The 20,060-nt window shown below is 44.3% G+C and overlaps 1 protein-coding gene across 2 annotated transcripts in view; it reads left to right on the forward strand.

The window, feature by feature from the left end:
• Window positions 1–20,060, forward strand: part of KCNJ16 (potassium inwardly rectifying channel subfamily J member 16) — a 55,342-nt gene that overhangs the window by 7,263 nt on the left and 28,019 nt on the right. Inside the window, exon 1 of one of the 2 annotated variants that reach the window (XM_080994823.1) lies at window positions 18,379–18,399. The exons of the other annotated variant lie outside the window; for it this stretch is intronic. The gene's annotated coding sequence lies outside the window, so the exon portion shown is untranslated. Of the gene's footprint in view, window positions 1–18,378; window positions 18,400–20,060 lie in introns of those variants that run through there. 2 annotated transcript variants of the gene reach the window in all.

Consider the following 20,060-nt stretch of genomic DNA (forward strand, 5'->3'; position numbering starts at 1 on the left):
GAACTTGCCTGCTGTGACAATGACGGCTGAAGCTTTATGCATGGATGGATTTGGATAAATCTGCTATGAATTCACAAATAAAACCCACAGGGGTAATTTTGAAAGTAATTTTTCCTTCAAAATTAAAGTAACTGTTAACAGCGAGCTTTTCTCCAGCTCTTTAGAACTCTTAAAAGTCAATTAATATAGCTCAACCATCAATCTGTATTCTAGGTGAGTTGTTGGATAAATTAAACGTGACTTAAGTTAAAGATGGTATCATACTCCTATCATTCATTAGTGCCTTAGATGGGTTCCTATTCTACTCTTTTATGACTGTTAGCACTCCACTTTCTATGAAAAGATTCAGGGCAGCAGTGAAAATCATTTCTCTTCTACCTACTTTTCTGAAAGAAAATATTCCTTTAAAGCCAATTCTGTGCATGCTTAGAGCTACTATACAGTGTGACTCTGTCCTGGGCGTGGGGAGGACACCATTCTCTGCAGTGCTTCAGGCTGCAAAATGTCTTAGAGCAGCCCTGCTTTGAAGCTAGAGACTTTTAGGTAGGCTTGACCTTCTAAGTCCTTTTTGTTTCTTCATGGACAATCTCTTTCCTGGGACACCACAGTCTCACTTCATTCACATTTTCCACTGCAGACAGGGCAAGCTTATAGAAATCTCCTCAGAAGCAGATTGCACTGGTTTCAGTGGTGCTTACTTCCAGAAAATGGGTTTGGGCCAACTTAACATTTTCTGCTGTCGACCTTTCCTCTTTTTCCTATCCATGATCTGGGATTCACATTCAGCAGAATGAGGTGCTAATTGAGTGGCGAAATAAGAGTGCTGAGGTGATAAAATTGACTGGATCAGTTCAGGTAGTGGTGGTGGGGGGGTGGAATCACATTTTAACATTCTTCTTTTTTTTTTTTAAGGGGAAAAAAAATAAGAAACTAGTGCAGCAAAAGAACAAACTGGGATAGGACATTTCTCCCTGATTGGTTGGCCTCTTCCTCTCCCATCTTGTAGCAAGCCTAATAGTGGGAAAGCAATAAAAACAACTTTCTCCATCTGTACTCCAGTCCATTCTCTCATCTCAGGAGTCTGCATAGACTAGACTGGTTTCACCTCCCAAGTGATCTGAGCAGAGATTGTGTCACATTTGTGATCTCCTCTGGGTTAAAGTTCACACTTTGGATGCGAACAGAAATGTTTAAAAGCAGTTTCAACTGCCCCATCCTTTTCATCAACATGCATCATAGACCACATTTCTGAACCCAGTTAGGTGGAACCCATTGAATTCAGTGGGTCTTACTTTTGAGGATGTGTCTCTAGGGCTGTTGAGATCCATAGCAACGTCACTTCCAAGAGGCATCTAGGCGAAAGTGCTTTGACCAGCTGTTAACCCAAAGTCTATAAAAACCAGTGATTGTCAATAAAAAGTAGCCTCTGGAGCACTTCTTAATAGATGAGCCGTAGGCGAAACAGTCCATGCCAAAAGAGTGGGATTTCACACTTGCTTGTCTGCCTGGGGGTATATTTAGCAATTTGAATGCTCGTGATTTGATGAACAGTTGCTGCCTCATGGAACAGATGGCTTGCGAAATGATCTCTAGGAAGGCTATATAAGGTCAAACACCAAACGTCCTTTCTCACATTTAATAGCACCGACATGAATGCTGAGTTTGGAAAATGGTGCTTGTAAGGCTGAGGTGCCAAAACTTTCTCAGCTTTGGAAACAATGCAGTCCCGCTCTGGCCTTTTATTTTCAATAGCTTGTTGCCATGTTTTTATCACACTGTGGTAAGTAGGCTGGATCTGGCATGTGGGTAAGAGATTACCAGTTGACCAGACCTGATCTGGGATGCCATTTGTATATAGAAGTCTCTTTTAGGGGGTGAATTCTCTTCTCTGGGCTTGGATGTAGGAGTCTGCCACATGTCTTCATTCTCTGGTGAAGAACAATTCCCCACCATGTGTTCTGGTGAACATGAGAAAACGAAACCATCTTCATATTCTTTTTCAAGTTTTAAACTCTTTCTTGCCCTCTTCAAATGAAGCTTTCCTGACAAGATGCTCAACTTAAAATAGTCATCTTGATGTAGTCACAAGCAATCTTTCCCCTAGAGGAAATAATCATTCTTGATCAAAAATGTCATTTTTTGAGGGAGGGGGAAAAGTAGAAGGCTCCATCACATAATTTATGAACAGAATCATCTGACACTTGATAGTAACAGAGAATTCTAACTTCTAGAGAAATTACTGGCTGCCAGTAAAAGATAATTCTTATGCAATCATTCCAGCAAAAGAAAAAAGGGAGGGGTGCAGGGAGAAAAATGAAATTAAGTATTTGGCGTGTTATCTATTAGTCTATTGTACTTACTTGCTTTCTTTCAAAGTAATTGTGCAATAATGATAGTTCAGTAGATGTCATGCGTTGATGGTGTTTTTTTGCTATGCAAATTAAAATTAAAGTGAACTGAAAAAATGGTTCTAAATTGTTGCAATTCTTGTCAATAGACTTGGTCTTTGGGGCTTTGAAATCCTGAATCACAGCTTACGTTCTGGAAATGGGGCTCCTGCAGGACTTGACATGAAATCATAGAATTGTAAAGTTGGAAGGGACCCTGAGGACCATCTAGTCCAACCCCCTGCCATGTAATTGTCCCATACAGGCATCGAACCGATGACCTTGGCACTGCAACCAACTGAGTTATCCATGCACTGAAGTTCCTTAAAATGAATGGAGATTATGCAGCTGCAACATTTGTTGGGGTCATCCCTTTAACTGGTGGAAAAAATATTGTTAAGGTTGGCAGGATTTTATGATTACTTTGCTTTTTTATACTTAATAATTTATAGAGGCACCCACAATGCATGATCCAAATCAGCCTTGTTAAGGGGTCAAGAGATTGAGATACAACAGCTGGCTGTGCTGTGGACAGTCAAAGGGATTTTTAAGGGATTTACTCATTATCATAGAAATCACATACTGTCTTGTCTTTCTCATTTAGTCTGATAGAGGAGGGATCTATTCCTTGCTGCTGCTCTTTCCCTCGGGCAAAAATGCCATTATCATAGCTGTGCCAGTTTCGCTCCTGTTGCTGTGGCAGAGCTGATCGGAATATTTTGCAGCAAAAGAAGCTTCTGCTGAAAGCGTTCGCTCTCGTTAAAATAAACAAACACTGACAGTGTACCCACTTACCCACTTAGAGCACAAAGCAGTAGTTTATTTGACATACACAATGCAGAATTCTTTGCAGTCATCCTCAATAAGCTGCTTTTAATCCAGATATATTCTAGATCTTCAGCCCACAAGAGTGGGTGTGGTTATTGAAAATGTGTTTCGATATCCTCCTCTTGATGAGGTTTCCATGCCTTCTCCATGCCCTCCAACACAATAAAGAAGTAGTGGTTGTGGTTTTGGTGTATACCCCCACCCACAGCAACACTGGGCAGGTATGACTACACCCCCTAAAGCTGGGGCCACCCCCATCTGTTATCAGTGAAGTCAATATGGGCTACTGAGTGGCCACTTCTGGAGAACCACAGCCAATTGCAGTCACGAACGGCTCTGGGGTTGCGGTGCTCATCTCACTTTACTGGCCGAGGGAGCCGGCGTACAGCTTCCGGGTCATGTGGCCAGCATGACTAAGCCACTTCTGGCGAACCAGAGCAGCACATGGAAATGCAGTTTACCTTCCCACTGAAGCAGTACCTATTTATTTACTTGCACTTTGATGTGCTTGTGAACTGCTAGGTTGGCAGGAGCTGGGAACGAGCAACGGGAGCTCACCCCGTCGTGGGCATTCGAACCGCTGACCTTCTGAACGGCAAGCCCTAGGCTCAGTGGTTTAGACCACAGTGCCACCTGCGCTGTAGTGTTGTGGATAGTATCAGGCTAGGACTGTAGGGGCTGAGGTTCAAATCCTTACATTGTTGTGAAGTTCATTGAGTGATCTTCAGCCAGTCATTATCTCTAGGTCTAATCAACCTCATAGGGCTGTTGTGAAAATACAAATGCCACACCTGCTTTGGCCCTCAGCCACAGGGTTGTCGATATTTCATTAAGTTCCCTAAAGTTTGGACAAAATACCCTATCAGCAAAGCCTCTGTTGAAAAGCACGGCCATCTTCTTAGCAGCCTCTTTCCCACCGCCGATCAACTTATGCTTCCACAAATAGAAAGCAGATATACATCACACACATACAATTGCAGAGCAATGCAAATAAGTGAACATGGCTAGTTAACTTAGTGGAAAATTTCCTCTTGATACCAGATACTGCAAATAGGGCAACCGATTGTTAAAACAGATCCCCTGCAACATCTGTCAGTGAAGCTTGTCAAACACATTTCACTCAGAGCTTGAAACAAGGCAATGGAAAACGGGAAGATTAAACACAGATTAGACCAACCTGCTTTGTGCAATTTAGTCTCCTTGATTGCATATGTTTACCTTACCATAACAATCACATCAGTTTAATAAAGCTCATTCATATGAACATAATTTATATTTTGAGCCGGGTGATGCTCATATTAATATTTTTAGTTAGGCCATGCTTTTCATTGGAAAACGCCTTCCTAGCTATTCTCATTTCTTCTTATCTCTGGCGTTTAATTTCAGTAAGTAAGAAATCACTATTCACCCATCTGGTCTATACTCAAGCTGAGTATATACTGATGGAAAAGTGGCTCCCCATTCATGTTAATGAATAACATTTATACAATGTGGATTAGATCTGAAGACTAGAATGACCATATTAATATGGAGGTGCTGCTACTGAAAAGAAAGATATCTTAGCTTCAAGATACCTAGTGGCTTTGATAGCTTGAAGTATTTTTCACCACTTGCGACTGGTGTGCCAATTGAAATCTTTCAAAGACATAAATTGCCAGGCCACTGTTATCTGTGCCCTGGGAGCTTCTGGTTTAGATTATTTCAGTGCGTGTTGTATATAGGACTGTCTTTGAAGACTGTTTGGAAATGTTAGAATATATCAGCACAATAATTAACTGGGCCCAAGTGTTTGGCGCATGTAACTCTAGTTTTGGAACAGCTACCTCATCTACCAGTCCATTTCTGGACAAAATTAAGAACACTGGACTTTTTTTAACCTAAGCAGGTTGGAAGCAGGATACCTTAACATCTGCTTCTTCCCACGTGAATCTGCTCAGTTACTGAGATCAACCTCAGAGGCCCTGCTTGGTGTCCCTACTCCCTACCAGCCCCTCCATCTGGAGTAAGGCAGAGATGGGACCTTTTCAGTTGTGGTTCATAGGAATTTAGGCCTTTGGTCTATCTATCTCATTATTGTCTAAAGTAACTAGCAGGATTCCACACATGGAGTCTCTCCTAGGATCTCCGGTATGCAGGGCAGATTCTCTGTCCGTGAGCTATGGTTTCACACAGGCATCTGATTGGCCATTCTGATAAAAAGGATGCTATATGGGCCTTTGGTATGATCCAGACTACTTTTATTGTATTATGATCACCTATGGCCCTCTCCCTGAAGGAGTGTCTCCACCCCCATCATTCAGCCCGGACACTGAGGTCCAGCTTCAATGGCCTTATGGCTGCTCCCTCACTACGAGAACTGAGGTTACAGGGAACCAGGCAGAGGGCCTTCTTGGTAGTGGCATCTGCCCTGTGGAATGACCTCCTATAAGATGTCAAGGAAATAAACAACTATCTGACTTTTAGAAGACATCTGAAGGCAGCCCTGTTTAGGGAAGTTTTTAATGACTGATGTTTGATTGTGTTTTTAATATTCTGTGTTTTTAATATTCTGTTGGAAGCCACCCAGATGGGCGGGGTATAAACAATAAATTATTATTATTATTATTATTATTATTATTATTATTATTATTCTTCTTCTTCAGTCTTTCAAGGTTTGATCATTTTTGGAACTCCTCCCCAATAAGGACACTGTCCATATTTCTTCTTTTCGGGTATCAGGTGAAAACATTTTAATTTGCTTGGGGTTTCTTGAGTTTTTTTCCCTTTTTGTCTTTTAGCTATTTAGGCTAAAAGGATTGCTGAGGATGAAACAATGTTTTTAGATTCACTGTTGCTCATCAGCTTCTCAGCATGTGATAAGCGTTCATTCTCCAACTGTGAAGGCCTCTCTTTTCCAGTCCCTAAAGAGATCTGCACATAATAATGTATGTGTCGATGTTGTGTTTATCGTGGCTTGCTTGCTATTATGGTGCTGAAAGGATAGCGCCTACTCCTAAAATCTGTCAGGGTATAGATCGGGAGTAGCTAAATATCCTGCTTATTTGTTGATAGAACTAAATGGAGCCTGCGTTATAGCTCCAGAGGAGTGAATGTTACTTTATACATTCTTATGCCAATGTGGTTTTTTGGAGGGCATCTGAGGACATAGCCTTGCCTAATATGTTGCATTATTTGGTTAGAGAATGCTGCTTCACCTATCTGAGTGCTGAACTTCCCAGAAGTTTCTTGGTAAAGCATGTATGCATTATTTTAAAATTCAATGAAACAAAGGTGCAGTTGTTTCAGAAACAAAATCTGCTATGAGCTCTCCCTGTCGTGGGCTTTGATTCGAAAGGCTAATGTATTAGTTAAGAAAAATAATAATGTACAGTGGTACCTCAGTTTAAGAACTTAATTCGTTCTGGAGGTCCGTTCTTAACCTGAAACTCTTCTTTTTTAAAAAAATAATAATAATTTTTATTGATTTACAACACAAATATACAATTTTATCCAATCTTTTATCCAACCTGAAACTCTTCTTAACCTGAGGTACCACTTTAGCTAATGGGGCCTCCTGCTGCTGCCCTGCTGCCGGAGCAAGATTTCTGTTCTCATCCTGAAGCAAAGTTCTTAACCCAAGGTACTATTTCTGGGTTAGCGGAGTCTGTAACCTGATGTGTCTGTAACCTGAAGCATCTGTAACCTGAGGTACCACTGTGACGCAAACTTCTTGGGCCTGCACCACTTTAGAATGAGGAAGAAGGATTTGCTCCTGCAAATCAAAAATACCCTCTTCCTTTTTTGCTAGCTTTTCATGGATAAGCTTTTGCTCACTGTTTTAACATGCAGCATTTAAACATGCAGTTTCAGTAATATCAGAATTAATTCTGTCACCTGCGTGTCATCATTCAAATTAGTACTGCCGTTGTATAGTTAGTGTGGGGACCCTGTGGCCCTCCAGATGTTGTGGTATCCCTGACCATTGGCCACGAGGGCTGGGGCTGATCGGTGATGGAGTCCAACAAATCTCCCACTTCTGAACTGAAGTACTGTTCCTTCCCAAAGTACAGCACTACTAAGATCTGTTGACTTTTTGGTGGCTGGATTAGGCCTTAATATTTTACTGGGAAATTAAGCTAAAAAAAGCTCACCGCCAACAGAATGTAAACGACAAAGTGGTCATGCAAATAAGTCTGTAAAGTTTAAAAATAACGCGTGTAAAAATAGGAACACAAGTAATATGAAAGGTTAGGATCTAATTAATTTATACAAAAGACCTCAGTGGTGTCTACATATATTGGTGTTGTTTGTGCTAATCTTTTTCCAAAGCTGTTGAACAGAAATAGCCTATTATGCAACTCAATGGAAAGCCGTTCCATCTCACTGAACATGTAAAATGTTCCATCCTTCACCCCTTCTTGGTTTTTTAGCTGTTGACACTGTTCACCTGAGAATATGCTACATCTTTATCCCTTTGTGGTTGCATCTACCAAGCCTTTGACCACAGAACTGAATTGATAATATTTGTGCATTAATACAGTTATCCTTTCCCAGGTGTTAATCTCTGCTAGAGGCTGTAGGCTGATAAATGATTTGGGCAAAATGAATGCCAACGCCTACACTTGGCACAAATAGAAAGCAAATTGACATTAGATTTTAGGTGTTAAATGTCAATAACATTTCACCCCTTCACAATCCACAGTGTGTACACACCAAGTTTCGACTGACTGATAATAAAATTGCGCAGATAGAAAAGGCAATCAAACCCATTGTTTACAAGGCTGCTACAACAGAATGATGAATAGGAGATGTGAGCTGGGAGTTTTATTTAATGAGATCAGTGAGTCCTTGGACATGGAGAAAAAACCAAACGCAGTGGGATGTGTGTGACCACATGATGCTGTTATCCTTGAATGGCGCACTTGACTCCTGAGCTAAAGTAGCAGTGATTTTTCATGCATGTTGTAGCTTAAGGAGAGGTGGACAAAGGCACCAATTCAACAAATGGGACTTACTCATAGTTATCTGCTGAACTTGAATTCTACCCTGCCTGAAAAGAATAGCCGAGGTGGAAAACAACAACAGGAAACCCACAAAATATCATAAAATGACAATATAGTACAGAATAAAAATAGTTAAAAGGAGACTGGCAAAACATCAATCAAAACAACTAACTAAAATCAATTTTGACATAAGCTTAAGGGCAACAGGCCTGGCGTTTTTCTTTAAGTATTAGACAGCAAATAATTAGAAATGGACCTTCTTTGGGCACAGAGTTCTAGAGCCTGCAAATAGCTGTTGAGAAGGTTGGAGAATGAGCTCAGCTGCATATGGAATCACAGAAAAGGCAGGGGGTGTCAGTAATAACCACAATCTGTTCATCATTTAAAGGTCACTTAGATAGTAGTTATTATTATTATTATTATTATTATTATTATTAACCTCTGGTATCAAAAGGAGGCCAATTATACCCATAGCTCTTTTACCAATCCAGGTTTTCTTGCTTCCTTGAGAAAAAGGAACACAGTTTGAATGAAATATAGGAGACAAATAAATCAGTGCCTTTTCCTTCCCTTCAGAAGGAAAATGACCGGAAGATTGTTATTTGGATCAAGGGAAGAAACAGTTTGTTTCCCTCTGTCTTGAGACCTTTCTGATGTTGTGCCTGTGGGTTTGTTTGTTTGTTTGTTTGTTTGTTTGTTTGTTTGTTTTGGTTACCTGTTACACTGAGAGAAAAAAATAAAGCAAAGCCAAGTTAAATTTTTTTTAAATAAATTACAGCCATCCCCAGAGTTTCACAGTCCTCTCTTCTCAAGCGAAACCTTGGATGAAAATGGCCAGCGTAAGGATTTTTAAAATAGGTATTAAATAAGCCTGCCTGACTCATCATAGGTATGGAGTGGACACATGGGCATGCAAAATTGCTTATTTTGGAAGACATTTTAAGGCTTAGCCAAATTTTTCAGAGCAATGACGAATACAGGTGATTCCCCACCCCCCCATTCATTTAAACGTTGAAACAATAAATTTGAAATGACCAGTGGCAGCAACTTTGTAACGAATGCCACTGATCCAAACCTATAATCAACTGAAAATGTTATCCCCTTTAACATCTGAACAACAGGTTCTGAGTGAACATGAACCTGATACTCCCTGCTTGTCTTAGGAGTGTTTTTATCACCTGATCATGCCTGAAGCCTAGACATTGAGGAATCCATCTCTGACAACCTTATTCACTTGCTGCTGAAGCTGGCAGAGATCACTTCTGCTAATAGTATTCAGTTCTTCTGCTTGTCTAAGCCAAAGGTCTTTCAAACATTAGCCCCATCTTCTGGCGCCGACACTTTCGGAGGCGTACACCCCGTGCAAGGCAGCTTGTGAAAATTAAAACCACAGTGAAATGTATCAATAAAGTACAGGCAGGCAGGACAGATCGAAATAGTCATCAGTGCAGACCCTTACCTAAAGCAGTTCAGCAAAAGTCTGCTGGTGTAGGAAAGTCTCCACCAGCTGACAAAAAATGGTGAAAGGGTCGTGGGAACAGCAGAGGACGAGGTGTTCCACAATCTTGGTCTTTCCCCCCACAAGGCAAATAAATTAAAAACAAGGGGGGGGGCACCAGGCAAGCCTTCAAGTATTGTGCAATCACAGTAAGTGGACTTACCTACACATTCCTTGTGGGCGGAAGCCTACAAAAAACTAACAAGTACCAACCAGTTGGAACTGTAGAGAACCGGGTTCGAATCCTTGTTCCTATTGTAGGAGGAGAGAAGACGTTATGCCTGAGAATGTATAGTCAGTGGTGCTGAAGTTGTTACTTGACATGGGTTTGTTTCTGTTAAGACGGTTATATTATTCACTGTTACATTGTTATGCCTGCTGTTTTACAGACCTTTAACTGTGAATTTTACTACTTAAGTTAACTCAGCGAGGCTGCTCACAGTTTCAATGCATTTTTCATAAACATTTTTTAATATGTTTTGGGGGTTTGGTTGTTTACTTTAAAAATTGAATTAACTTTTATTGTCTGAAGTACTGTTGTGTAATAGATTTGCATTGCTCCTGCTTGTTAGGTTTTCATATGCTATACAGTGGTACCTCTGGTTACACACACCTCGGGTTACAAACACTTCGGGTTACAGACTCCGCTAACCCGGAGGTAGTACCTCCAGTTAAGAACTTTACCTCAGGATGAGAATAGAAATCGTGTGGTGGCAGTGGGAGGCCCCACTAGCTAAAGGGGTACCTCAGGTTAAGAATGGTTTCAGGTTAAGAACGGACCTCCAGAACGAATTAAGTTCATAACCTGAGGTACCACTGTGTGTGTGTGTGTGTGTGTGTGTGTGTGAATGAACATACAGTGGTACCTCGGGTTAAGTACTTAATTTGTTCCGGAGGTCTGTTTTTAACTTGAAACTGTTAACCTGAAGCACCACTTTAGCTAATGGGGTCTCCTGCTGTTGCCGCGCCGCCGGAGCACGATTTCTGTTCTCATCCTGAAGCAAAGTTCTTAACCTGAAGCACTATTTCTGGGTTAGCGGAGTCTGTAACCTGAAGCGTATGTAACCTGAAGTGTATGTAACCCAAGGTACCACTGTATTTTAGTTTCATTGTGGGTCTTCAAGCAGAGAGGTGACAAGGGATGGATTTCTTTTTTTCTTAAAGAAGTCCTCAGGAAAATGTGTACACACATTTGTTCACATTTCCAATATACAGTGGTACCTCTGGTTGCGAACGGGATCCGTTCTGGAGGCCCGTTCGCAACATGAAAAGAGTGCAACCCACAATGGCACGTCTGCACATGCGCGGGTTGTGACTCGCTGCTTCTCCGCATGACGTCATTTTGTGCATCTGCGCATGCGCGAGTGGCAAAACCCGGAAGTAACCCTTTCTGGTACTTCCAGGTCACCGTGGGATGTAACCTGAAAGAACGTAACATGAAGCAAACGTAACATGAGGTATGACTGTATACATTTCATAATTTTGCTCTCCAAGTCATGGAAGGCCGCAAACATCGCAAAGGTGAAGTGCCAAAGTAGGCAGGACTTTTTTCCCAAGCGAGTAAGCTAAATGTGTAGGAAAGTTTATTATATGGGTTTACATGACACTTGTCTCTGACACGGCTTTTTAATGTGAGCCAGCAGTGGAGCTGGCTAAGGGAAGAAAGGGAGGAAGCTGCCTGGAGGCTCATCCTACTGTGCCAGGACGCAACATATGAAAAAAGAAGAGATGGCAAGCAGGTGTTTTCTGGCCACTGAGGGGGAATACAAACTTCAGAGACCTGTCTCCTCTTCCTTCCCATCTTCTATCCCTCTGCACTTTCTCCCTGCAGCTTGAGTTTGCTCCAACATTTTCAGAATCTAGTCCAGTTGCTGTCACTCAATGAACCTCTCTTGCATGCCTTAAGAATCCTGCATTACCTGAGATTATAGGGACAAAATGTTCCATTTTGTGGGTTTACGGCGTCCATGAAAAGCTGTGCAAACAGTTTACTCTGGTTTCACGAGGAGGGCTGAGGAAGAAGGAAGGATGAAAAGCTGTGAGCGGATCTGAACCGCAACAGACGAATAGTTCAGATTCGTGGTTGTCTTGCCAGCACACCCGTAGAGAACCATACTGTGGTGAATAGATTCTATTTATTCAAAATGTTGTGTATTGAGTCAAAGGATTTTATATCTGTATTATTATTGTCTGTATTTGCATTAGGGTACAGTAACTGCCTTTTGGTTCTAGAGGGTACAGCTACTATTGGTTCATTTAAGCTGCTGTATTTGGATCCTCTGTCTTATTGGTTCCCTCCAAAAGGCAGGACTGCGATTGCCTGATATTGTTCCCTCCAAAATTTCTTGCTAGTTCCCTGTCCCTATAAATGTAGCTTTCCTCTCCCCAGTCTTTAGCCTTGTGCTTTAATAAAGAAGTGTTACTAGAGAACTGTCTCCAGCATGTTATATCAGGAGAGCTGAAATCACAAACCCCACGTCACAACAACTGGCGACGAAGGTGGGATCCGGAATGCTGAGGAGCGGTTAAACGCAGCCCTGCCTCAGAGTCCGGATTGCAGCTAAGAACAAGACTCACTGGCCAGCTGAGAAGACGACCCTGCCACAGGACAATGGAGAGTCCAAGGGTATTGGAGCCCTTCCAGCCATCAGAGCCCGACACGTGGGAAGACTACGTCGAACGCTTCGAGTTCTTCGCAGAGGCTCAAGGGATCACCGATGCCAGCAAAAGAAGGGCCACATTCCTGAGCTACTGTGGGCCTGAGACCTTCAAGCTGGCCAAGGCATTGCTTGCTCCAGCGAAGCTAAGTGAGACATCTCTCAAAGATATTCTTGCCGGCCTGACAAGCCACTTGGCGCCTACTGAGACCAAGATGGCTCGGCGGATGGAGTTTCATAAGAGGCAGCAGCATGCTGGGGAGTCTGTATCTGCATTTCTGGCTGAACTGCGGAAGCTCGCTCAGCACTGCGACTTCCAAAATCTGGAAGAGACTCTCCTGGATCGGTTTATCGGTGGTCTGAGCAGCAAGAAGGCCAGAAGACGCATCGTGGCTAAAGAAGAGGTTACCCTTGCTTCAGCCTTGAAGGAGGCCACCGCCACGGAGAATTATGAAAGAGAGGAGCTTGATGCCAGTCGCAAGGCCCCTAAGCCACAGATAGAAGTTGCGCATGCCATGGACGAGCTAGAGGCTACTCCGAGCCAGAGCCCAGTCCGTGGGGTCGAGTCAGTGAGTCAGGCCTGCACAGTGCACAAAGATCACCGAGGCAGGTGCCCAGGTTGTGGCGGAAACCATGAGCGGAAGAGTTGTCGTTTCCGGGATGCTATGTGCCGGACGTGCGGGAAGACAGGGCACATCGCCAGGGTCTGTAGATCGGCGGCGTTGGGAGCGACAGGAGCACCTAGACCGGAGCATCGCAGACCGCCCGCAGCAACCCATTTTCTAAAGGACTGCCACTACGTTACGGAGATCAACGGGAGGGTCGTGCAGTTTCCAGCACAAGGCAAGGCACACGTCAAGGTGAAGATTGAGGGTCAGCAGTGCGACATGGAGGTGGACTCCGGATCTGGATTCACTATCGTGTCGGACCAGACCGCGAGGACATTCTTCCCCAGGGGTAAGTTGCCCCCTCTGGAACCCTTCCCGGCAACCTTGCAGTCATACTCAGCGGGCTGCATCCATGTTATGGGAATGTGTGCCGTGAGAGTACAGTTCCGGGACAAACAGGCTTTACTCAAACTGGTGATTGCGAAGGGCAGTCGCCCCAGTCTCCTGGGCACTGACTGGTTCCCCGCCCTAGGACTGAGTATATCAGGGCTTAATTCAATCCAAACCTGCCCTGAGATGAGCGAGGCATTATGCAAAGAATTTGCTGGTCTCTTTAATGGAAAACTGGGTTGTTATAAAGGGCCCCCAGTTGACTTCGAGTTGGACCCTGGGGTGGCCCCAATCCGACTCAAACCAAGGCGAGTGCCATTTGCACTGCAACCCAAGATCGAAGCAGAGCTGGAGAAATTGGTCAAGCAGGGAGTTCTCTCACCCGTGGACTCTGCTAAGTGGGAGACTCCAATCGTCACGCCCCTTAAAGCAAATGGGGAAGTCAGGATCTGTGCAGATTACAAATGTACTATCAATAAGGCACTCAGGGGAAACTCATACCCCATTCCAGTCGTATCACATCTGTTGGCTAAACTGGCTGGGGGCAAGGTGTTCGCCAAAATTGACCTGGCACAAGCTTACCAACAGCTGCCAGTAACCCCACAATCAGCGGAAGCACAGACTATTGTCACACATAAAGGGGCGTTCAGAGTTAACAGATTACAATCTGGAGTTTGTGTGGCCCCAGGGATTTTTCAAGGGCTCATGGAACACCTGTTAAGAGGTCTGCCGGGGGTCTTGCCATTTTTTGATGACGTTTTGATTGCTGGAAAAGACCCACAGGAACTGGTTGCGCGTGTTCGTGCAGTGTTGCTCAAGTTCAAGGAGGTGGGGTTGCAACTGAAAAAGGAAAAATGCAGTTTTGGGGTGCCAACTGTGGATTTCTTGGGGTTTAAAATTGATGCATCAGGCATCCACCCCACAAATGCTAAGATTAAGGCCATCATCGAGGCGCCACGACCACAGAACAAGACGGAGTTGCAGTCATTCCTGGGACTTATTAACTTTTATCATTCGTTCTTACCCCAGAAAGCTTCGGTAGCTGAACCATTACATAGACTGTTGCAGAAAAAGACTGTGTGGCGATGGGGGCAGGGACAGCAGAAGGCTTTTGACTCCTTGCGAGGAATGCTGAGTAGCAGGAGTGTCCTTGCTCATTATGACGAGTCAAAGCCTCTGGTCCTGGCATGTGATGCCTCTCAATACGGCCTGGGGGCGGTGCTAAGTCATAGGGAACTGGATGGGTCGGAAAAGCCCATCTCTTTCTATTCCCGTACGTTGTCGCCCACGGAGCGCAACTATGCTCAAATTGACAAAGAGGCGCTTGCAATTGTGGCAGGAATCAAAAAGTTCCATGATTATGTGTACGGTCGCCATTTCTACATTGAAACGGACCACAAGCCACTGTTAGGGTTGTTCAACCCGAACAAACAAACGCCACAAATTCTCTCCCCCAGAATGTTACGTTGGTCTATATTCCTGAACGGGTTCCAGTACACCTTGACCCATGTGCCGGGGAAACGGTTGTGCCACGCGGATGCGCTGAGTCGATTGCCCCTTCCTGGCGGGAGCACTGAGGATCCTGCTCCAGCGGAGCACATAATGATGCTGGAAACACTTCCGGGGGCTCCTGTAACGGCTACTGATATAGCTGAGAAAACGAGGAAAGATGCTGTTCTCTCCCGTGTGCTCACTTGGGTGGGGAGGGGGTGGCCAGGTGGTCCGCATGAAGACAAATTCAGGCCTTATGCGACTAGGCAGCACGAGTTGTCCATGCATAAGGGTTGTCTCCTGTGGGGAGATAGGGTCATCATTCCAGCACCACTGAGAAACAGGGTTCTTGAGACGCTTCACATGGGACACCCGGGAATGGTCAGGATGAAGTCGCTAGCCCGATGTTATGTGTGGTGGCCTGGAATGGACCAGAACATAGAACAATGGGTACGAACATGCAAGGCATGCCAAGAGGTGCGGCCAGAAGTGGCCAGAGCACCAGTCCACTGGTGGGAGCAGTCCAGATCTCCCTGGAGCCGGCTGCACTTAGATTTTGCTGGGCCATTCCAAGGAAAGGTCTTTTTGGTTATCGTTGATGCATATTCCAAATGGTTAGAAGTGGCGATGGTCCCTAGCATGGCATCAGCTGCCGTCATCAAGGTGTTGAGGCAGCTGTTTGCAACCCACGGGTTACCTGAGACCATTGTATCAGATAATGGGGCAGCTTTTGTATCCCAAGAATTCAGGGCATTCTTGGCTGATAACTTCATAAGAGGGGTAACATCCGCGCCCTTTCACCCATCCTCCAATGGGCAGGCTGAGCGCATGGTAAGAACAGCCAAAGAATCCATTGCGCGCTTAATGGAGGGTAACTGGTCAGCTCGCATCGCGCGAATGTTATTTTTGCAGCATGCGACGCCGTGTACCGCAACGGGCAAGTCGCCAGCTGAGCTGCTCTTGGGTAGGAGACTGGTAACGGTGCTGGATTATGTCCACCCGGATAAAATGCCAAACCATAATTCAAGAGCAACCCCCCAGGCTGAGACTGACACAACAAGGTATCTCGCCCCTGAAGATCTGGTCTGGGTGAGGAACTATTCATGAGGTTCGCGGTGGGTGGCTGGTGTGGTCACCCGGGCTAGTGGACCTGTGTCCTATTATGTGACCTTGGAAAATGGGCAAGTGTGGAAGAGACATATAGATCAGCTGAGGCGCCGGGCGCTCAGCAGGGAGGAGCCAGATAATTCATCCCAGGCTAACGACGCAGAGCCACAAGACCAGAGTGAAAATGGCCCAAAGGTGCAATCACCAGGGGCTTTAACAAATGAACCAGGGTCTGCTAGTCCTCACGATGACGAGGTACAGATAGGGGACCCTGAGATGTCGGGGACTCCATCTGTTCCTGACGAAACCCCTAGAGCAGCCCCTCTACCACAGGTAACACCCAATCCTGAACCTGCAACACCTGTTGTCAGGAGATCAAGTAGAAGTTGTAGGCCCCCACAGTACCTGAGAGATTACGTCTGCTGTGCTCACTAGGGGGGAAGGGGTGTTGTGTATTGAGTCAAAGGATTTTATATCTGTATTATTATTGTCTGTATTTGCATTAGGGTAAAGTAACTGCCTTTTGGTTCTAGAGGGTACAGCTACTATTGGTTCATTTAAGCTGCTGTATTTGGATCCTCTGTCTTATTGGTTCCCTCCAAAAGGCAGGACTGCGATTGCCTGATATTGTTCCCTCCAAAATGTATCCTTTCTTGCTAGTTCCCTGTCCCTATAAATGTAGCTTTCCTCTCCCCAGTCTTTAGCCTTGTGCTTTAATAAAGAAGTGTTACTAGAGAACTGTCTCCAGCATGTTATATCAGGAGAGCTGAAATCACAAACCCCACGTCACAACACAAAATAGAATAGAATAGGAAAGTTGCAAGCAATAGATCAGCCCAATTAACCAAATAAAAAGAGAGCACAGGCAGTGAAGTTTCCTAAGGCAAGAGGGATCAGCTCTCTCCCAACTTCTGGGCACATTTACAAGCTCATCCTGTGGCTCTGCAACAAACGACTGGGAAGAATTTGTCCTCCTTGCCACACAACCCTTGGGTATGTGAACTTGACTAGAGCCCTTTGGCTCCACCAGGTCAGTGCTCACCCCAGAGGAGCACATGCCAGACCTCCCTCCATTTTGTACCCCTAACCTTTGGTTATAACAATGTCAAATGGCTGCTGCTTGACATGGCTAGAGGCTCTATGGGGAGGTGATACATTTCCACTACAACTGGGAGATCCTCCAAGTGCCCCCATTTCTGGGGGACTGTCCCGGATTTACAGAAGCCATCTTGGTTTCTGATTTGATCCTGGACTGTCCCGCTTTTCCTTAATAAGTCCCTATTTTCATCGGAGAAATGTTGGAGGGTATAGTGTTATGTGATCCCTGAAACAAGGAAATAAATAACTATAAAGTGGTACCTCTGGTTGTGAATGGGATCCATTCCGGAGGCCCGTTTGCAACATGAGCAGAACGCAATCTGTGTCTGCGTGTGCACGGGTCGCGATTTGCCACTTCTGCGCATGCGTGTGACATCATTTTGCGCATCTGTGCAAGCGCAAGTGGCAAAACCTGGAAGTAACCCTTTCTGGTACTTCCGGGTCACCGTGGGACGCAACCTGAAAATGCGCAACCTGAAGCAAACGTAACATGAGGTATGACTGTACAACCTTTAGAAGACATCTGAAGGCAGCTCTGTCTAGAGAAGTTTTTTAATGTTTAATTATGTTTTTAGATATGTTGGAAGCCACCCAGAGTGGCTGGGGCAACCTAGTCAGATGGGCGGGGGTATTATTATTATTATTATTATTATTATTATTATTATTATTGAATAGAATGTCCCTCTAGTCATCAGAGAAAAGTCAGAAGGTTAATATATTATTATTCCATGTGCTATAGACACTGGCAGCAGAGCACGGTGGGGGCGGGGGGGGGGGGAGGACTGACTTCTGGGCTCTGGCTTATGCAAAGTGCCTCTAAACAGTAATCTGACCTTTTTCATGATATAGTTTCCTTGTTCTGAAACTTGTGTCACCAGCTTTCCTTCTTGTTTTTATGTAGCAGCATTTCACTTAAGCAAGTGGGTGATGTATCTTCTTCCTTTCAGCTACCTGAACTGCAGCAATGAATAAAACTGAGTCTGCGCTCCAATGGAGTTGCACGTTTTTAAGGTGGCCTAGGTCTCTTTATCATTTTCCTTGCTCCGGAGGTTGTTGTTATTATTTCCATTGTGCGGAAGGGAAAATTAGGCTAACTGCTTCAAGGCTATTACTCATCAGGTATCTGAACCCAGCTGTAGGGTTCACCTGCTGACCACACTGGTGCTCTTCAAGTCTACTCCTTGAACAGATCATTTTTACATGAATACTTTCAGAGTGTTTCCAGGCATGTGATGTTTGTTTAACAATATGAAAGAGGGAGGGATTGTACCTACTAGCAAAATACAAGGGGGGAAAATTAGTTTGTCATGCCAGAGACCAGGGCTATGAATTCCCATACGCGGGCTGCAGCAGGTAACATTCAGTTTCTCTTCTTACAAGTAATTATTTTATTGTTTCTGTAAATACAGTGAATGTGGCATTAAAGCTGTTTGAATTTGTGTCACAGTGTTAAATACTTACCCTTTGCAAGTGAAACGTTTCTCGGGAATCTGGAAAGGCTGTACTTTCTCTATATTTCCTGAAGACATTTACACAGCGTGCCATTAGAAAGAGGAAGCTTAAAAGATGTAAACAGCCTAGGCTGTGATTTTTGCAAAATGAATCCATGTAATTTGCAAATAGATAAATAGGATAGGCATTCATGAATGGCAAATGCAAAAGAGGCAGCCATTTTAGTCTGGGTGTTTTTTTTAAAAAAAGTTAATGTGGCACTTTAAAGATGAACACATTTATTGTGGCATTTAGTTATTGCATCCCTTGTGGTCTCTTCCAACTCTATGATTCTATGATTCTATTTTGGAGGTCTTTAAGCAGAAGCTTGACAACCATATGTCAGGAGTGCTCTGATGGTGTTTCCTGCTTGGCAGGGGGTTGGACTCGATGGCCCTTGTGGTCTCTTCCAACTCTATGATTCTATGATTCTATGATTCTATGCTACAGAAACATATGCACCTTATATTGTTGAGAAATTGAGTTTTCCTTTTCAGGTTGTAGGGTGAATTGGCTGTTGTGTGAACAAACAGTTTAAATTAGATTAGTAAAAAATAGCACTGAGCGCTTAGTTTGTATCCAGTGCTGTTTAACTTTTCTCAGCTGTTGAGCAGAAGTACAACATATACACACCTCTCAGAAAGTATATTTAGAATGCTTACCGGTTTTAGATATAGTTGTGAACTATCGGACACGCAAAACCTGCTTGCTGCTGAATCTACTGGTGTCGTGGAAAGCGTGTTCTCCTTCATAGAGAGCACGTGTTGCGGTGGGGTCTGACAGGCCACCCCTCTGTTGCTGGGTGGGTTAGTATGGATGACCATCTGCAGTGATTGGGCGGTTGGGTTACTGGGCAAATTTTGGTGTTGCCATTTAGGAGGACGGACCAAAGGTTATAAAATCAAGTCATGCAGCACTGACTGGGCTCTTTTGCTGTGTGCATCGGATCACCCGCCCACCCTCCCTAATCTAGGGCTATTGCGTTGACCTTGCTATGCCTGTCATGGGGTCATCTGCTTTTGGGGCAGGGGCCTGGTAGGAATTTTGTCCATTTGGCTGATTGGCTGGTGCCATTTGTTTTTTGCCTACTGCGTAGCAAATCGTCACAACTTGTAAGGTTGCGGTTAGGCATTGGTTAAAAAAATTGGTTGGTGGAGGGGTAAGGATTGGCGGTGCCTGCCCCTCCAATGCTGCTGCGGAAAGGGAATTCTGTTAAAGGAATCCAGGGGCTTGTCATTCTTTTGTCCATACCCCTGAATGGGGCTTAGGGCCGTGCAAGCCCCCGGGAACATGCGGGGGGAGGGGGGACGAGGGTCTGGTGCCCGGCTCCATGCTCTCCCCAATATTGTTTTCCCTTACTGGCTTTCGCTGGAATTCGGAGATCAGTTCTGTCCCTGGGCATGGGGACAGATAGTCACAACCAATGCCTAAGCAACCTCTCACATTTATGTTTTTTAATAAAGTTGTGGCCAAAATTATGCCAAAAACCTTAAACAAAAATTATGTGTGAATTGTGAATTTTT

This window comes from Podarcis pityusensis (assembly GCF_964106645.2).
Source record: "Podarcis pityusensis genome assembly, chromosome: 2".
NCBI lineage: Eukaryota > Metazoa > Chordata > Lepidosauria > Squamata > Lacertidae > Podarcis > Podarcis pityusensis.